The sequence below is a fragment of the Lissotriton vulgaris genome, chromosome 8 (assembly GCF_964263255.1).
Source record: "Lissotriton vulgaris chromosome 8, aLisVul1.2, whole genome shotgun sequence".
NCBI lineage: Eukaryota > Metazoa > Chordata > Amphibia > Caudata > Salamandridae > Lissotriton > Lissotriton vulgaris.
This window is the reverse complement of record NC_141696.1, coordinates 1,278,339,093-1,278,356,747: the sequence shown is the minus strand read 5'-3', so window position 1 is coordinate 1,278,356,747 and position 17,655 is coordinate 1,278,339,093. Positions and strand designations below refer to the sequence as shown.

General features: G+C 42.0%; 1 protein-coding gene across 1 annotated transcript in view; it reads right to left on the bottom strand.

The window, feature by feature from the left end:
* The window catches only part of ZDHHC20 (zDHHC palmitoyltransferase 20), a 261,337-nt gene that overhangs the window by 158,636 nt on the left and 85,046 nt on the right, over positions 1 to 17,655 (bottom strand). The gene's annotated exons all lie outside the window — the stretch shown is intronic.

Below are 17,655 nucleotides of genomic sequence, written 5' to 3'. Positions count from 1 at the left end.
CGGGCAGTGGTGGGAACTGATCTGAAATGGGGCGACCATAAGCTGATTTCTGTCAATTGCTGCTATTATTTCCAATTATCACAGCCCCTTTGTATTGATGCTTTACATATACTCCGCCATGGGAATTTAGATGTCGAAAGTTGCAACTGATTCTGCTATACTTCCTCTTATATTATAAAATTAACCTCATTTAATCCTGCTTCTAGTGGTTACACTCGGACTCTTAATGTTTGATTGCTTGCCTGTATACCACTGGGTTACTGCCGGGGAACTTCAATGTTGACTCTTGTGCGTTCATAATGTGTCGTGGCCGGCCTGATTGGTTGTAGGCCCGTATTTGTATGCCTCTATTCGCACAATAAATGTTAAAAAAAAAAAAGAATAGCCATTAGAAAAATATGTGCATTTAATTTTAGGTATTTAGTTTACATTATTATTGTCATTCACAACTTTGTATATGTATGATTATACAGTTTGTTATTTCTATGCAGAGTGCCGCCTAGAAGCCAGTTTGTTTTCCTTCTACACATCTGCATAAAAGAAATAAACCAGGTGTCATTTTTTAAATTTTTGGGTAAGCACATATAACACAAATCCCAATCAAGGAGATAGTACAGAATATATTGAAATTACAGAAGGCAGGTGTATATGCAAGCAAAAGGATCCTGGCCAAGAGTATTTAAAAAAACCAAACCTACGAGATTAGACAACAGCCTGGGGCCGTATTAAGCATGGCCATTGTTTGCGGCGGGTACACTTTAAAAGGTGCGCCCGGTGCAAACAATGACAATGCGCCCTATTAATATGTATGCGCAGCTGCGAACTCACGCTGCCACCAGTGCAGCGCTTTCATGTGAAAACACTGAGCGACTGCTGGCAGTCGTTCCCTGTTTTCACAGTGTCTGGCGGCAACCCGCCTGCCCTTTTATGGAAACAATCTTTTATTAATTCGATCCAAGGTGATAACACAGCATTATGCCTACAACCAATGGCGGCAGCGGCGCCTGCACTTTAAAAGGAGATTAAAGATCCCCTTGCAGGCGCGTGCAGTCAGTGACTGCACCCGCCTGCAAGTGGGATGTCGTTGGGGGTCCACAGGACCCGCTTTCTCCCCTCCAGAGGACTGCTCTTAGGCACTCACATTGGGCCACCTAGTAGGTGGCGCTAGGAGTGTGCCAGAGAGCTTCTTTGCCTCTGCACCTGCTTCTGTAATATGGCGCAGGAGCACAGGCAAAGGAATTCCCTCATTTGCACAGGGCACACCCCAATGCAAATGAGGGAACACCCCCCGAATGGTGCTTTAAGTGAGCCAGCGCTATCGGTATTACTGAAGGGGACGCACAAGTGTCCGTGCCCCCTTCTGTAATACCAAAGTACCCCAGGGGTGCAGTAGGGTTCCCTGCCTTTTCTGCAGCAAAGCTTGAAGAAATTTGTTCTTTACTAATATTTTTTGACAAATACGTTGACTGAAGGTAGCCACAACTTACTTTGCCAGATACCGGCACACTATAAACCAAATGGGCCCCAAAGCGTATATTGAATTATAAGATGCCGCCAGCTGTTCTCACGAGGGCCAAATTACTTTTTTCAATTTGTGTTTTTCAGCAGCTCAAGGCACAAAACTACATGCCCAGATGAACAAAGAAAAACAGCTTCAGTTTTGCACATGAACCCATGAATGTACTGTTAGCTCCCATAATTCTCTCTTCAAATGTTTACTTATCCCAGGAAGTTTGGCACTAAAACGATCCCTGAGGATAACTCCTTCTCCTGATACCCAATATGCGCAGGGTGATAATCATCTTAAACCAAAATGATCTTGTCAGAAATAAGGACAGGCCTTATTTCTACAAATGATAAATTGGAACATAGTCCAAAAATTGGCATTAATAGAATTTAAGTGTTTTACTGTAATTGCAAACATTTAACAAATCCCCTCATGGTATATACCTTAATAAAGAGGATTCTCTTCAAAACACGTTTTAGCTGTGTTGCTGTACTTGAATTTACCGTAATTGGACTTATGAACAAACTTTGAAATGATGGAGTATACATCTTGGACAAAGGCGTTAAAGAAAACCTCCAGTTTCTTAACTAATACCAGCGCACCATGGGGTTAAATGCTGGAGATGGAGACAGCGGGCAATCTTTTGATATTTTTTTTATTACTTCTAAATGTGGTGTCCCCAAGTGATTCTTGCAGGGAGTACATGAGAGAAGATCTACCCACTATACACAAAAAAGATAAACGAATTGCACATCTGCTTTTGGCTGCAAAACAAGATTATTAGGATGTTGGTGAATAAGTGGATTCCAAAGTAGATGCACGGTTTCAGAGGATATGTCTCTTTCTGTGGATGGAGAAGTTAGCTCATGGCATTCACAAGAAGGATACAATATTCGTAAATGTTTGGTTCCAGTTGCAAGGTGCATTACTAAGGATAATCAAGAACTGCTTTGCCCAAAGACACTGAGAATTCTGCGCATCAGAAAGGGATACAGCGAAGTGTGATGTTCACAGAAAAGCGAAGAAACGTTGCCTTGACAGGTAGAAGAGACAATATATAGACAATTTGACTGCTGCTAAACTGTGGACTGCCAGTTCGAAGTGAAATTATCTGAGGCAGGGTAAATAGAGTTGGAAACCCTGGTAATACTAGCCATTATGTTTGATAAGTCATTTCGCAATGTGTGCCATTCCTTGCTGAATGCCTTTTAAGTGGTCAAAATGCTGTAAGTTTTCATTTATACATTCAATAAAAATCGAATGTAATACTGCAGCTTTTAAATCATCGGCTTCCTTTTCAGGTCTTGTTATACAGCTTTAACTGTTTAGGAGACCTAATTTTACCAGTAATTAAATAATTTTAAAAGTACAGGAAAGCGGTAGCATAGAGAGAGAGTCGGGTTTTGGTCAGCACACTTCGGCTAATAGCTGTTATGTGTTTTTCACGGTTTGCCATTGGTTGGATGGGCTTTCCATCAAGGCCATGGAATTTTGAAAATCATTACATGGTCTCATGCTTATTCCCATTGGCAAAGGTGCACAAATAGTCATTTTGTGTGACTGCAGAAGCAACTTCAAGTAAAGCATGCAACCCAGTCTTTGGGAGTATAATTTTCTATGTATATATTAATTTGATAACATTTAACTGTCAGTTCATTGCCTTTTATTTATGAAGTGTGCCCTAAATGTTTTTAAGGCAGGCCAAAGCTATTCACTAATCACCCTTACAAGATTATTTGTTTTGCTTTACTGGCTTGAGAACATGTTGGATTCACAGCTTTTTTGTTCACAAAGTATAGATGTGCACACATATACGCTTTAAATCACCAGCACCAAACATACTGCCCACTGTCAAAAGTATCTACCATTGAATACTTTGCTATTTATGGCATTCAAGTCCATCCCTTGTAATACAGATGTCATCCTCTGACTCCTTTTTAAAACCTCCTCTGAAGACCTGGCTTAAACTCCTTGCGGTCAACAGTTTATTAGAATTTTAGTGTCAGGATCCATTGTGGATCCCTACAAAGTTTTAGCAATACGCGGTTGTCCAGGAGGTTTAATTAGAGCCTGGCACTAGGGATGTCTTTGCCCACAAACACCCAATTATTGATCAGTTAATCTGAGTCACCTCATAGTACAGTGAATATCTGCCAGCCTCAATCCACCTTCTTAGGGCTTATGTAGAGTGCAATATACTATTAATTACCATTATTGAAGAAAGCGACGGCCATCCTAACCCATTCAAGATCTTGCCTTGAGGGAGTCTAGGCTCCTCCCCACACTCAAATGGTTATAAATAGCATATTAGCATATGCCTATCTATTGAGAGGTGTATTCATATTACCCTGATATGTTCCCCATATTCTTACATATACATTTTTTATTTATGTTTTAAAAACATAAACAAATAAAAGGCATTGTCATTTACAAAGCCAATAGCTCAAACTCGAGTAAATGCGAGACCTATTGCATTGAAAATGTTTGTTTCATTGTGGAAGCCCACTTAAGGATACCAAATCGCATCTAAAACACTAAAAGAGTGGGGATATGTTTAAGTCACAGCATCTCTGCTCAAAATTCGAGATGGGAACACTCTGGTACATGAAATGGTTGCTTGACCATCTGAGATTATTACTGGGTAGGGCCCTTCTTTTGTCGCCAGTAACGGGAACATTTGTAGATTGTTCCCAGTTCACACAGAGGCCAAACGAATCGCTGTACACCTGAGGAGTCTGTATTAGTTTTGCTAGGGTGCTCTCAGGCTGGTCGTCAGCATGCAGGGATATTCAGTTCTTGCTTTAGCCTCATCATCTGAAACCTCAAATTTGCGCATTTTGCCCAGGGGCGGCCTTAGGCATGTGCAAGCTGTGCACCTGCACAGGGCCATCAAACCCCAGTGGCCACCACGCCAATATATATCCTTAATATAATAATCCTCTGAGGATGGATACATATTTGCCTGGCGGCCCCTGGCAGGGATTTGGTGGCCTCCGGTTCTGTTCCACTTCCAAACACCCTGACCCCCCCCCCCCTATCCCCCTTCACTGGCCTCCGTGCTCCGCCCCGCCCGGACCCCCTCTTCCGGGGCCCCTTACCTAGGCTCCCTGCCCAGGGCCGCCATGAGCCTAGAACCGCCCCTGTTATGCCTAATCCATTATGCAACATGTGCCATTACTAGGGCAAAAAAAAAAAAAAGAGAGAGGAGAGTGCCATGTTAGTTAAGAAAGAAAGGGGATGTTTTCTGTTTATTTGTTCTTGGGGCAATGGGGCTCAATACGGGACTCATTAAGAGCAAACAGTTCAACCTGGCAGGACCTGCAGCATTAAGGGCCAGTGGACCGATTAAAAGCCTTCTCAACCAATCTTCAGTTTTTATAGGTTAGAAAAATGTACAGTCACAAATGTCTTTATCCTAACGAATTGCTCAACTGTCATGTAGAACAGTCAACATCCACATTTTAGAGGAAAATATTGATGATGAGGGAGAACTGCTGAAAACTATAAGCCTTTTTTTAATGATATAGTAAAGGTAGAAAGGCTTTCTAGCCTACTGCCTTCCTTTATTTGCATTTTATAGTTCCCTTTTACTAGATGACCTTTGCTTATTCATACTGTGCTAACAATACAAGCCAAATAAGGTATAACGCCCTGCTAAAACATGTTTGGAATGGGCTTTATAATAATACCTTAAACGTGGTTTAAAGTGCATGTTAAGGTGAACAGTGCACACATTAAAACAAGTGACCAAGAAATGTTCCCTTGCTTTAATGACTGCAGTATTCATTAACACGAACATGGCCTGGCATGTAAATATTTTAAATTAAATCCGTCAAGTAAATCTGGATTCCCGACATATTCATTCAATGAACTCACAATGTTTCTGAACAGGATGGCAATAGCTGACAGAGTATTAATAGTAAAGTAGAGTGGCAGATTTAAGAGCAATCACCAGCATGTTACAAAGAGGGAAGAAGCGCAATTGTGTAGCAGATTACTAAAATCTGAATATGCAAAAAAAGAAAACATTATTCTACAGTGTACAACTCACTGAGTTTAAGCACCCCTGAGGAGACAACTATTGTTTATAACTCGAGGACCCTGAACAACGTCAAACTTACAAACAATTGTACCTCTTATGCCCACAAAACTCTCTGCAGCAAAACTCCCCCATCACCTAGAATCCTCCTGGCTGCCTACAAATCTGACACAATCACTCTATTCCACTATCTCAAACAGAACCTGTTTGCTAAGGGACGCACTGTACACTAGCCCCGAAGGTGCTAAATTCTAATCATTTTCAAACATGTGATCAAAACAAATTATAACATTATCAAACGTATGCAACTGTGTATCACTGTGGTATAAACAAGTTACTCAATTACAAACAATATATATCCGAAAACAATATTTTAATGATTCTTCATAATTTCTTCTTTATTCTTCATTTCTTTTGCATGTAATTCTTTTCTTAATTAATTACATTATGAATTGCATGTGTGTACAACGTAATTCCCAATGTATTTCGGTAATTGTACCTTCTTCAAGGGAATACTACACTAGAATACACAATAAATAATACTCAGTTTATTTATAAATCTACCTTATATTCATCTCAAGACAAACCAGTGCCAACTCCATGTATATGTATCATTGGGTAGTTTATGAGCTTATACCAAACTTGTGAATCCAATAGTGAACCTGTAACTTTGTTACCCCGCCCCCGGAAGATCTTCTAAAAATCTGTAGATCGGTGAAGTCGGGCTCTCCACGAGACCCGACCACACCCAAACGCCTGACAGATAGTCTGGTGGTACTGGAACCCTACATCAGACATCTACTAGATGTATCTTTCAGCACCATGACAGTACCTAGAGATTGGAAAAAGGTGGTAGTTCTTCCCCTAAGGAAGAAACCCACCATCAGTTTTGAGAAACTAGATAACCTCCGTCCAATCTCACTCCTTCCCTATCTGGCCAAAGTAGCTGAAAAAACGGTCAATATGCAGCTGATGGACTTCGTGGAAAAGGCCGCCTTATTACACGACACTCAATTCGGCTTCCGTCCCCGCCATTCAACGGAGTCTGCACTCCTAACAGCGGTGGAGACCCTACGTCAGGGGGCGGATGAGGGTCATACTATGGCCCTCATCCTATTGGACCTGAGTGCAGCATTCGACACTGTAGCGCACGTCAACTTGCTGCAGTGTCTGAATAATGGAGGAATATCCGAAGCTGCACTCCAATGGTTACAATCCTTCCTGACTGGGAGAAGCTTCCAAGTCCGCCAGGGCGACCACTACTCTAGAGACATAGGTTTGGGACAGGGCGTTCCCCAGGGTTCGTCCCTGAGCCCAACCTTGTTTAATCTCTATGTCTCTCCAGTGGCTTCGATTGCCTTGAGTCATGGATTGAACATTGTGTCATACGCCGATGACACGCAGCTGGTTATCTCCCTCTCGCGGGCACCCGGTCTTGCGATGGACAGTTTCAGGGATTGCATGCAAGAACTTGCAGCCTGGATGTCCACCAACTGCCTTAAATTAAATGGCAACAAGACCGAGGTGCTCGTTGTGTGGGGGAATCCATCTGCTTGGTCATCGGCGTGGTGGCCTCCATGCCTGGGTGAGGCTCCCATACCCCGCCAGGGAGTCAAAAACCTTGGCGTATGGCTCGATGTTGACCTCTCTTTTGGACCCCAAATAGACCGAGTGGCGGGTGTCTGTTTTAGTGTTTTAAAAACTATACGGAAGGTCCTTGACCTCCTTCCTATGTCCGCACGGAGAACACTGGTACATGCCCTTGTGACATCACGCCTAGACTACGGCAACCTACTGTACCTGGGAATCACCTGTAAGGCTATGAATCGCCTCCAGGTATTACAGAATGCGGCAGCTCGTCTCATCCTAAAAATCCCTAAACGATCAGACACCAAGGCCGCTCTTAAAACCCTTCATTGGCTGCCAGTAAAAAGCAGAGTGGAATTCAAAGCCCTCTGTACCCGTCACCGCATCCTTGCTAGGAAAACGCCAATTCCACTTCAGAACCTAGTGACCAGGTATATACCATCACGCGATCTGCGCTCCTCACATGGGGGCTTACTTAAGGTTCCTAGGGTTAAAAGGGACCGTATGGGCGGACGCTCCTTTCGCAATCTGGCGGCGAAAAGCTGGAACTCCCTGCCTCTTTACCTCCGCCTAGACCCATCCGAATCCAGCTTCCGGAAGAACCTAAAAGCATACCTGTTTTCCAGATAATTGGTCTCACTCCTTAACACTGTCCAGAGTCCTTCAGTTGTAGAAAGGGGACACGCTTCCGCGTAACCAAGCGCTTTATAAGCTACCCTTATTATAGAGCCATCCCAAAAAAAAGGCGTGGAAAAAATGTGAGTTAATCTTTGCCTGCCATCACCCTTGTGAAATATCAACTAATCAGCAACCAACATGCCTCACTGACCTGTTGTGTACACGTTATGAAATCTACAAAAAATGAATACATCAGACTCATGGCAGTACATAATCTACCATCTGTTGCTCCCTGCATATACCTTCCACTTTTAAAGCGTTGCTCAAAGCTGAAAGCTGGTGTCAATGTCGCACTTATTCTGTGTTTGTAAACTGCCACAATAAACACCATATGTAACCTCCATTTCGCTACTCAACATAACCGTATTCTATGTTATCAAAAACCGTTCCCTACCTTGCTTCAACCCTCTTATCGGCTCACTCGCTTCTACCTTCCGTGTTGTACCGACACTTGCTCTCCAAACCAGCTGAACCGAGCTTACGCGTCTACTCGCGTTTCATAGCGTGTGACGCAAGCTTAGACTGTAAGAACAGAAGAAGGACTACCGTTCCAAGTTGGAATTTATGGCCGCCATCTTAAGACAGTCTGTTACGGTTCGTGAATTCTTCGCACAATATGTAGAAAGGTCCCTCACTAGGTTCTTGTTACAAAATCAATGAAATATACTAGCAAACAAAACCCTCAAATCTATCGTTACCGTCTTTTAACTAACGTACGCCTGCCAATACTATAAGTATGTGACAAAATGACTAATCAAAAAAGTGAAAAATAAAAAAAGTAATGTAACTGAATATGGATGCATATTTACTATTAGGTTCACATGTCCAGATTTACACCCTAGCATGAAAATATTCTCATTCTTAAATCCCTGTATCACCATATACATGACTGATATACCACTCATTGTTGTTTATACAAATACAATCTCCAAAAATCTATTTACAAAAGGCAAGTCATTTCGATTTAGTTTACAGAAAACAAATAATCTCGATTTTGTCATTCAGACCACAAGGCTCTAATGTATTCAAAAATTTTATCCAAATGTCTCCCTCTGAGACAGAAAACGGTTGGCATCAACATATACATTTACATCAATCTGTTCTACCACAGTAAAACGCAATTGTGGTATTGTGTGTTTCTTTTCTTGCCAATGCATGGCTAAGTTAGACTTGTGGTTAACTGTTCGAATGAGACTCTTGTGTTCAGTCAAACAAATCTTTACTTTTCTTGTAGTTCTGCCTACATAAACAAACCCACACGGGCATTTAATTGCATACACCACCATTTCTGAATTGCAATCCGCCGTGTGTCTAAGTTTAATGGATTTACCTGTGTGCGGATGCATAAAACAGTCTCCTACAATGACATTACCACAGTGGCTACAGTTATAACACTTCCTCATTCCTTTTTAGTTGATGTCTCTACGCTTGTCTTGGCCCCCTTTAAAGATTTCTTTAAAATTGTTAGACCTAGTGTATGCAAACATTGGTTTGGCCTGAAAGACCTACAGAAAATCAGTTTCCTGTTCTATAATTTCCCATCTGTGTAAAACGCTTTTTTGAATAAACCTAGCTGCTGTCGAATATTTCAATACAAATATTTCTCTCTTTGTTGGCACCTTGGTAGTTTTTTGGTCAACAATTCTGTTCTAGGTATTTGACGAGCCTTTTCTTTAGCTTCACTTATCTCTGTAGGGTACCCTTTATCTTCATATTGCTGTGCTAAAGTCACCATTTCCTTTAAACTCTGGTCCTCTTTAGAGCATATCCTCCGCACTCTCAAAAACTGTGAGTACGGTAGGTGTTTCTTTAAAGAAAATGTGTGAAAACTCTGATAATGCAACGCATTATTCCTGTCAGTTGGTTTATGATATACTCGCGTTGTTAACACATTGTCTCGCTTTTCTATCATTAGGTCTAAATAGTGACCTAATAGTCAAATACCTAGAACAGAATTGTTGACCAAAACTACCAAGGTGCCAACAAAGAGAAATATTTGTATTGAAATATTCGACAGCAGCTAGATTTATTCAAAAAAGCGTTTACGCAGATGGGAAATTATAGAACAGGAAACTGATTTTCTGCAGGTCTTTCATAAAATTGATCGAAAGGCTGACACACTTAGAGACAGCACTTAAACTTGATCAGGTAGGGGGGAGGGAGCATAAATTGAAATTAGCTATAATAAAGGCTGAGATTAATAGCCAGTTTGAGAGAAAGTGGTTAAAATCTAGAAAGTTTGTCAGCAATTTTACAAAAATATAACAGCTGAGAATGTGAGATGGTAGAACCAAAAAGCATTGATGAAGTAGTGTATCAGGAGATGGAGGAAGAGTTTGCATTAGAAGAGATTATGGATGCTCTTGGCTCCTTACCTTCTGGGAAGGTGGTCGACCCAGATAAAATTCCCCTAGAGCTATATTACTCCAATATGAAATAGCTCTGATAATAAATTATCTATTTTTACATGTACAGTATAATGGTATTCCACCTTCCTCATGACAGGGAATAGGTATATTTGTTAAAAAGGGGAAGCCATTGGAATTGCCCGCCTCATATCGTCCTATATCTTTGATGAATTCCGATGAAAAAATATATTAAAACGTTTTAGCCAATTGGCTAGAGAGGATTATAGCTACACTGGTCTCACCGTGGCAGCATGGCTTCGTACCGTGTAGGGGTACCAAAGACCATATAAGGCGAGGTAGCTCACTATTGGCTATAGCCGAAACATAAGGGGTGTGATGGCTGTGATCTTCCTAGATGCTGAAAAAGTAGTTGATCAGTTTTCATGGCACTATCTCTGTGGGGTTCGGATGGAGAGAGGGTTTGGCCCCAGACTTATGACGCGATCTGAGCAATGTACTATAAACTCTATGCTCTACTACAAATGATAGGTAAAGCATCAGGGAAAATAGAGATGGCTAGAGGGACTAGGCAGGGATGTCCCTGCTCCCCAATTCTCTTTGCTAGGTATATAGACCCATTTATTAACCAGATCTTACAGAACTAAGCTATAAATCCAGTAATGAGCAACGGGTATGACACCAAGATCTTGGCTTATATGATGACATCGCTATTATTATAACAGAACCCGAAAAGACAATTAAAGAGGTTGAAAGTATGGTAGAGGAATTTGGGAGCAAATCCGGGTACCTCCTCAACAAAGGAAAGACTCAAATAGTCTGCTCAATCAATGTAATTTTCACGACCCTCGAAAAGCTGATTCAGCCACCTATCTGGGGGTCAGGATAAGCTCTACCATGGATACGATTTGGCCCATTAATTTACATCTGGTACTCTATAATTTAAGTATGGAACTATGACGTTTAAATAAGCTACAATAAACAATTATAGAGAGATCCAATGTATTAAAAATGATAGTCTTTCCTAAACTGTTGTATCTATTTTGTTCAATCCCCCTGGAGGTAGCAGATGTAAGCATAAAACATGAATGCTATATTTCCAAATTTTATATGGGAACTATCAGAAAACCTGGCATGCACTGGAAACTCTGATACTCCCACAGTAAAGAGGGGGCTGGGCCGTCCCAAACTTGCTGTTTTATTACTGGACTACTGCATTACAACAGATGGGTATCTTGCTTACAGATGATAGCTTGACTCTTATCGATTAAGATCTACCCTCTATCAACTAGATATTGGAAAAGAGGCACATGGGGTTTTCCTCAGACATCTGGAACCCTGCTATTATAAGAAAACACGTTTCAAGTGCATAAAGGCAGCCTGGAAGATCTGAACAAAGGTTGGCAGATTGCTGAAAATCTCAAGATACAGTAGGTATACACCTTTGTGGCATTCATTGCTCTTTCCGGCTGCACTTTATGACGCAATGGGCAGAAATTGCGAACAAGCTGGAATTGAAAGGATAGCAGGTCTGTATAACAACGCAGAGATAGCCTCATTTGTATACTTAGGACAAGGCTATGGGATAGATAAAAGAACACAATTTAAGTATATACAGAATAAGGAATGCCTTACATCTGCCTACTGGGTCCCTCAATTTGATCAAAACTCCAATTTTGGAAATAATTGGCCGAGGGGATAGTAGGACTAGTGGCATTTACAAGATCTTTAACCCTTCCATGCTGATGACGGCCCCCATCCGTCATGCATCACGGTGCTCGTGTGCTTATGACGGCTGGAGGCCGTCATAAACCCATTGACTCTTTAAAAGTCCAGCACAGCAGCAGAATCGGCCCAGCATGGAAGGGGTTAATGAAAATGTCCCGGATGACTTGGAAAAAACTGAAGCAAAATGTGCAGAAAAGGTGGGGGATGGTGATGCTGACCTAGATATGTCAATTGCAATGGGAATGAAGATCTTTCTGTCAACCAACTTGAAGGCCCAACATTATAAAACAGTTTTAATTTATATTGCACATCTGCAAAGCTATATGATTGGGGGGGGGGGGGGAGAGAGAAAATGATAACTGTCCTAGATTCCAAACAGGACCTGCAGATAATATACATATATTTTATTCATGCAGTAAATTGCTGCCTTTGAGAACCGGCATAGAGGACTTCTGGCAACGAACAATCAACAAAACAATCCCCATTAGTCCACTAAAGGGTCTGCAGCACTGATTGTGCCACCCATGTGAGTAGCCAGGAAAAGGTAACTCAGACCTGCAATTGCAGAGTCTGCGCGCAGTTTCTAACTGCCATGTTGACTTGGCCAGTGTGCCCACATGCCAGTCCCTAACCTTCCCTTTTCTTACATGTCCGCCACCCCTAAGGTAGGCCAAGGTATCCCTGTGGGCCTGGTGCAGTGTGTGTGAAAGGTAGGACATGCCCTGGTGTGTGTGGCCTGTCCTGGTAGCGAATTCCGGCCCATTTTGTTTTTCGCTATTGCAAGGCTACCTGTTCCCCATAGGACAGAATATTAAGTTTGTTTAGAACATCTTATAAAACATAACTGGCCCGGGGAATTAGGTGAGAAAATCAAATTTAGTATGCCTGAACTCAGAATCTAAAAATGCATCTTTTACTCAAGGTGATTTACCACTTTTAGAAAGTAGGTATTTTCTTGCTCAGTAATCCTGTGTGCCTCTGCTGGAATGTGGATTGCCTGTCTGGGTTTTGGATGACAGAAGGCTGGGGAGCAGGAGTGGCTCCAGATCGTCTAGGTGGGTCAGTAAAGGGCTGAATAGGCCTGTGCTGCAATTGGGGAAGGAGATTTCCTTGCACCTCAAAGGGCCTGGTCTACCTCTGAAAATGCAGTCTCCACCTCCGGCCAGGAACTCACACCAGTAAAGGCAGAACTGGTTCTGGCTGGGCACAGACACTCTGCGTAAGAGATCAAAGGATTTTGGGATATAAATAGTGGGGCCCAGACCCCTGAACTTTAGAACTTGTTTGGACTAAGAAGACTGCCAAGAAGAAGAGCTGGAGAAGCTGTGAGGAGAAACTACCACTTTGCTGTGTGCTTTGCTGTGTTGGCCTGCAGTGGCTGCTTCTGTCTTGGGCAGTGAAAGGACTGGACTGAACTTTCTGCAATCTACTTTTGTGAGTTTCTCCAAAGGCCTGAGGTAGAGCTGGCCCCCTGTTCAAGAAGACTCAGGAACAGCAAAGACTTTAACCCCTTCGACGCTGATGACGAGCTCAGCTCGTCATCAGCCATGGGTGGCGTGTGCTGATGACGAGCTGAGCTCGTCATGTAACGCGGAAAAGGGAAAACAGCCGTACAGCGCAAAAATCACCGCAGCAGCGATGCGGTTAAGCTCTTCTGCCCTCAGCACTGGGAACTGTGTGTTTTGTGCTGCAACAGAAGAAAAAGCAACCTGCCTCTCCCGACCCAGTGTCCTGATGGCACCACAGGGGAGACTGTCGCACCGTGACCATGGTCTCGCCAACAATGCCTGCCGACGCCATCACCGAGCCGCTGCTCGCACCACGACCTGTGGACACCGCACTCCGCACCACTTCGCTTCATGACGATGCGCTGGTATCCCCGCCACCGCAGCTCCACTATGGAATCAATGCCACTGCTTGCACCGTGGTTCAAGGACACCACTCATAAAGTTACATGATGCACCACCGCAGCCTTGGTCTACTGACGCCGGTGCCATCGACTTCAGTACGTCAGCCGATGACAGCACTTCGGCAACAACAACGATGCTACTTGCACAGTGACCTGCCAGCACCACGACGAGCACCACATTAATTTCGCACTACGACCCTGGTCTCACCGACGACGCCATCTGAAGCCGCCACTGAGTCGCTATTCGCACCGTGACCTGAGGGCACAGCACACCGCACTGCTGCACTTTGCACTGCAGTAACCGATGCCTGCCGACGCAAGCACTCCTGACTTCAACAAAGAAGAGTTCGACAAAGAAGAGTTCGACCTGCAACACGTGTGAATTAGAGGGCCCCGACGACTCCTGCACCGACCTCCGGAACAGACACCTGTGGACGTCGTGCTTTCCGAAGCACAATGAGAGGTCACAGACACCCTACATTTCTAAAAGGTATTGTTTGCAGGTCTTCTCAACACTGTAGTTGGCCCGCAACGCCACAGTCAGCCAGAACTGTTTAGATTTGTTCGCTCACGACCCTGTGATAGCCACGGACAGAGCTATCAACATCATGAACTATTTTTCAAACATGTTTTGATAACTGACGATTTTTAAGTACTGTATTGTGGATTTTTATCGTTTTTGGTCTTGTATTAAGTATATAAAAATATTGAATATTTTTCTAAACTGGTGTTGTGTCCTTTTGTAGTGCTTACACTGTATTACTGTTGGTTATGTGCAAATGCTTTACACACTGCCTTTACGATAAGCCTGACTGCTCGTGCCAAGCTACCAAGGGGGCTAGCAGGGGTTATTTTAAGAGTGTAACTCCCTTATCCTGACTAGAATGGTGGTTTCTGCCCGACTTTGGCACATGCCCTAGCCGACCAAAAATCCTGTTTCTAACAAACTTCAACTGCTTCCAATAATAAGTTGGGATATGGGTCAAGCTCTTTATCCATATGACCATACCCGAAAACTGACATATATGCAGAAGATTATTTAATCATCTCAGGAGTAGCTAAGCAAAAGAGACTACACTGCTAGAGGGTCCCTAATTTAAGTCTTCACTGTAAAGAAGACAGCCATTCTCTGGAGCAGGCATTACCACATTGAACTCTCTATCCAGAAACCTTATAAAAAAAAAGGTCACATGTACCACTACTCTCAGAAAACATACCAATATAAAACAACTCAAACAATTTTTGACCTGACGTTCGCATATTCCAAAGGGAGTGTACATCAATATAGACAATGAGACTTGATAATCTTTTCAACATTCAGCGCATATACTCTGCATGAAACCTTTTTAAAGACAGATCTCCATATTTTAGGTTCTTTAACTGTTTCAAATGCATTCTTTTCTTCATCAATCTGATGTATCCCTTCCACTAGTTGCATTGGTTATATGCAAGTACCTGTAAACCCCATTTGTCTATGTGTGCTGTATAAACACTTAAAATAGCAACAAATAAAATATAAAGACAAACAATGTATTAACCTATAAATATCACTTACTAATGGGTGATTTCAGCTTACATTGACATGACAAAAAAAATATACATCCACAGTGATACTCTTCCCATTACTACTAAAGATCCACCCAGATCTGTCATCAAAAACCTACTCATCATTTCAGAGGCACGCTCAGCCTAATGATTAGTGGTCCAAAATGCCTACACCACTTCCAATCTGGCTTTAAGTCAGGTCACAGTACTGAAATGTCAATGCTAAACATCACTGAAATGCCAATCCGATATTAGACATGGGTGAGGCATATCTCCTTCTCTTGCCTGGCCCTCTGTGGCATCTAATATGGTGCCACACTTTCTAGCACTCTCCCAATTCATGTCAGCGTTGGTTGGATAGTGCTAAAGTGGAACAACTCCTGTATAGGTAATCACAGTCAGATTGTAAGGATAAATAACACCTTTTAGCCAATCAAATCCCTTTTAGTATAACTCACAGCTCAATGTTGCACCCACTTTATTTAACCTAGACTTAGAACCACTAGAGGAATCCCGAAATGCCCTTGGTGTGTCATTCCACAAACAGATGATACGCACAAACGTATACAAATTAAAAATTATTAATTGACTACTTTAAGAACGATCTCCAAATGACAAAGTATCTCTTATTGGCAATTAACACAAAACTAACAGGAAAAATGAGTACCTTATTATTCATAACCCAACCATTGACATGAATAAAAACTCCCAGGCAAATGTTTATGACGCTGGCATGTGCTCTAAAATAATACAAGTCAAATCACTCAGCCTTATGCTAGACAAGCTCAAGTTAAACAATTCCATAAATGGCATGAAAAAAGGGACTAGCTACAAAACAAAACTTCTTAGGTCTATCAAAATTGGTTTTACGTCAGAGGAGTTAAAACAAGCTGGCAAATCTTTAGTTGGCATAAAGCAGAATAAGGATTGTCTTTACTGAGATGCCTTCCTGCTTTTCAAACAGCCACACTGACAAGTTCGACGATATCACCATTCTATTATGCAAGCTAAAATTGACATTTCTGAAAGCACTATGTACATTCAGGTTGTAGTATATAGTTTATAAAACATTGAAACCCAGCACCCCAAACTACCTAAGGAACAAATCATATAGAATAAGGCAGACACAGGCATCTTCAGAGCACAAATAATTGCAACCTAGAAACCAAATGAGGCAGCAATCTTTTCACCTAATCTCAGGTTAATCCACCAGATCAAGAACAATGTTCTAGCATCCATCAGAATCATGTCTACTTTATACAAACACAAAAATTAATACATACAAATAAGTTGGCAGAAAAAAATATTTAAAGTTGCTACCAATCTATGTTACTAGCCCTTTTGTGGCCTCTGTGTATCACACATGTACTTGGTTTGTCTCATAGCATGCTTACAAGCCAGACACAAGAACAGGTAGCACATGAAACAAGAGACCTTATTCTGCCCGAAAAAAAATTCTGCCTTGTGAAAAAAATTCAAGATTAGTCTTGCGTCCAAGTTCAATGCTTTGCTTCATGTATTCCCAAAACAGCAACTCCCTGCATAGATGTTCTTGAACCAGAGGACATCGATCATAGATACAGCCCCTAAATGCGGTCAGCAACTTGCCAAATGGCTGGGCTAGTTCTTTCTAAATGTAAGATTGTAATGGCCCCTTACACACGAGTCTTACAAGCAGTGGCAGGGGCCTTGAATTGGACTCTGGTGGCAATGGTAGCCCATGTAAGTGGATCACATCCTGGATCTTCAGCTTGCAGATGTTTCATGTTTGCCAGGCTAGCTACCACACAGAGTGGAACCCAAACATGCAGTAAGTCTTCACAATACAATATTGAAAGAACAGTTGCAAAAATCCAAGAGACTTCTTGCTTGTGTTGCAAAAAAAGAGTGCAAAACAATGCTTTTCTTACCCTACTTGAAGGTACAGTAGATTAGTTGGGTAAAGTTTGAGTTAGTGGTGAGCAAAGTATATGTAGAGTAATTTTACTGAAAAGCATTTTGAAAATATTGTAAATGCAAATAAAACCATGCTTTTAATTCAATCATCGCATACTGCTAAACCTAAAACATATTTCACTTGTATGTATGCTTCACCAGAGGCTACAATAGCAGACGTCTGATCTATCAATCTTTCCATCTATGTCTATCCCTACTGTCAAGGGTACATGCAGAAATGTATAAGACACATCCCATTTGTTAAGCTATCGAGCCACTGTGGGTAAAGAAGGTTGCTATTTTATTATTCTTTTAAAGTGAATTTCTTACCAATTCAACATGTGAGAAATATAATTAGGTC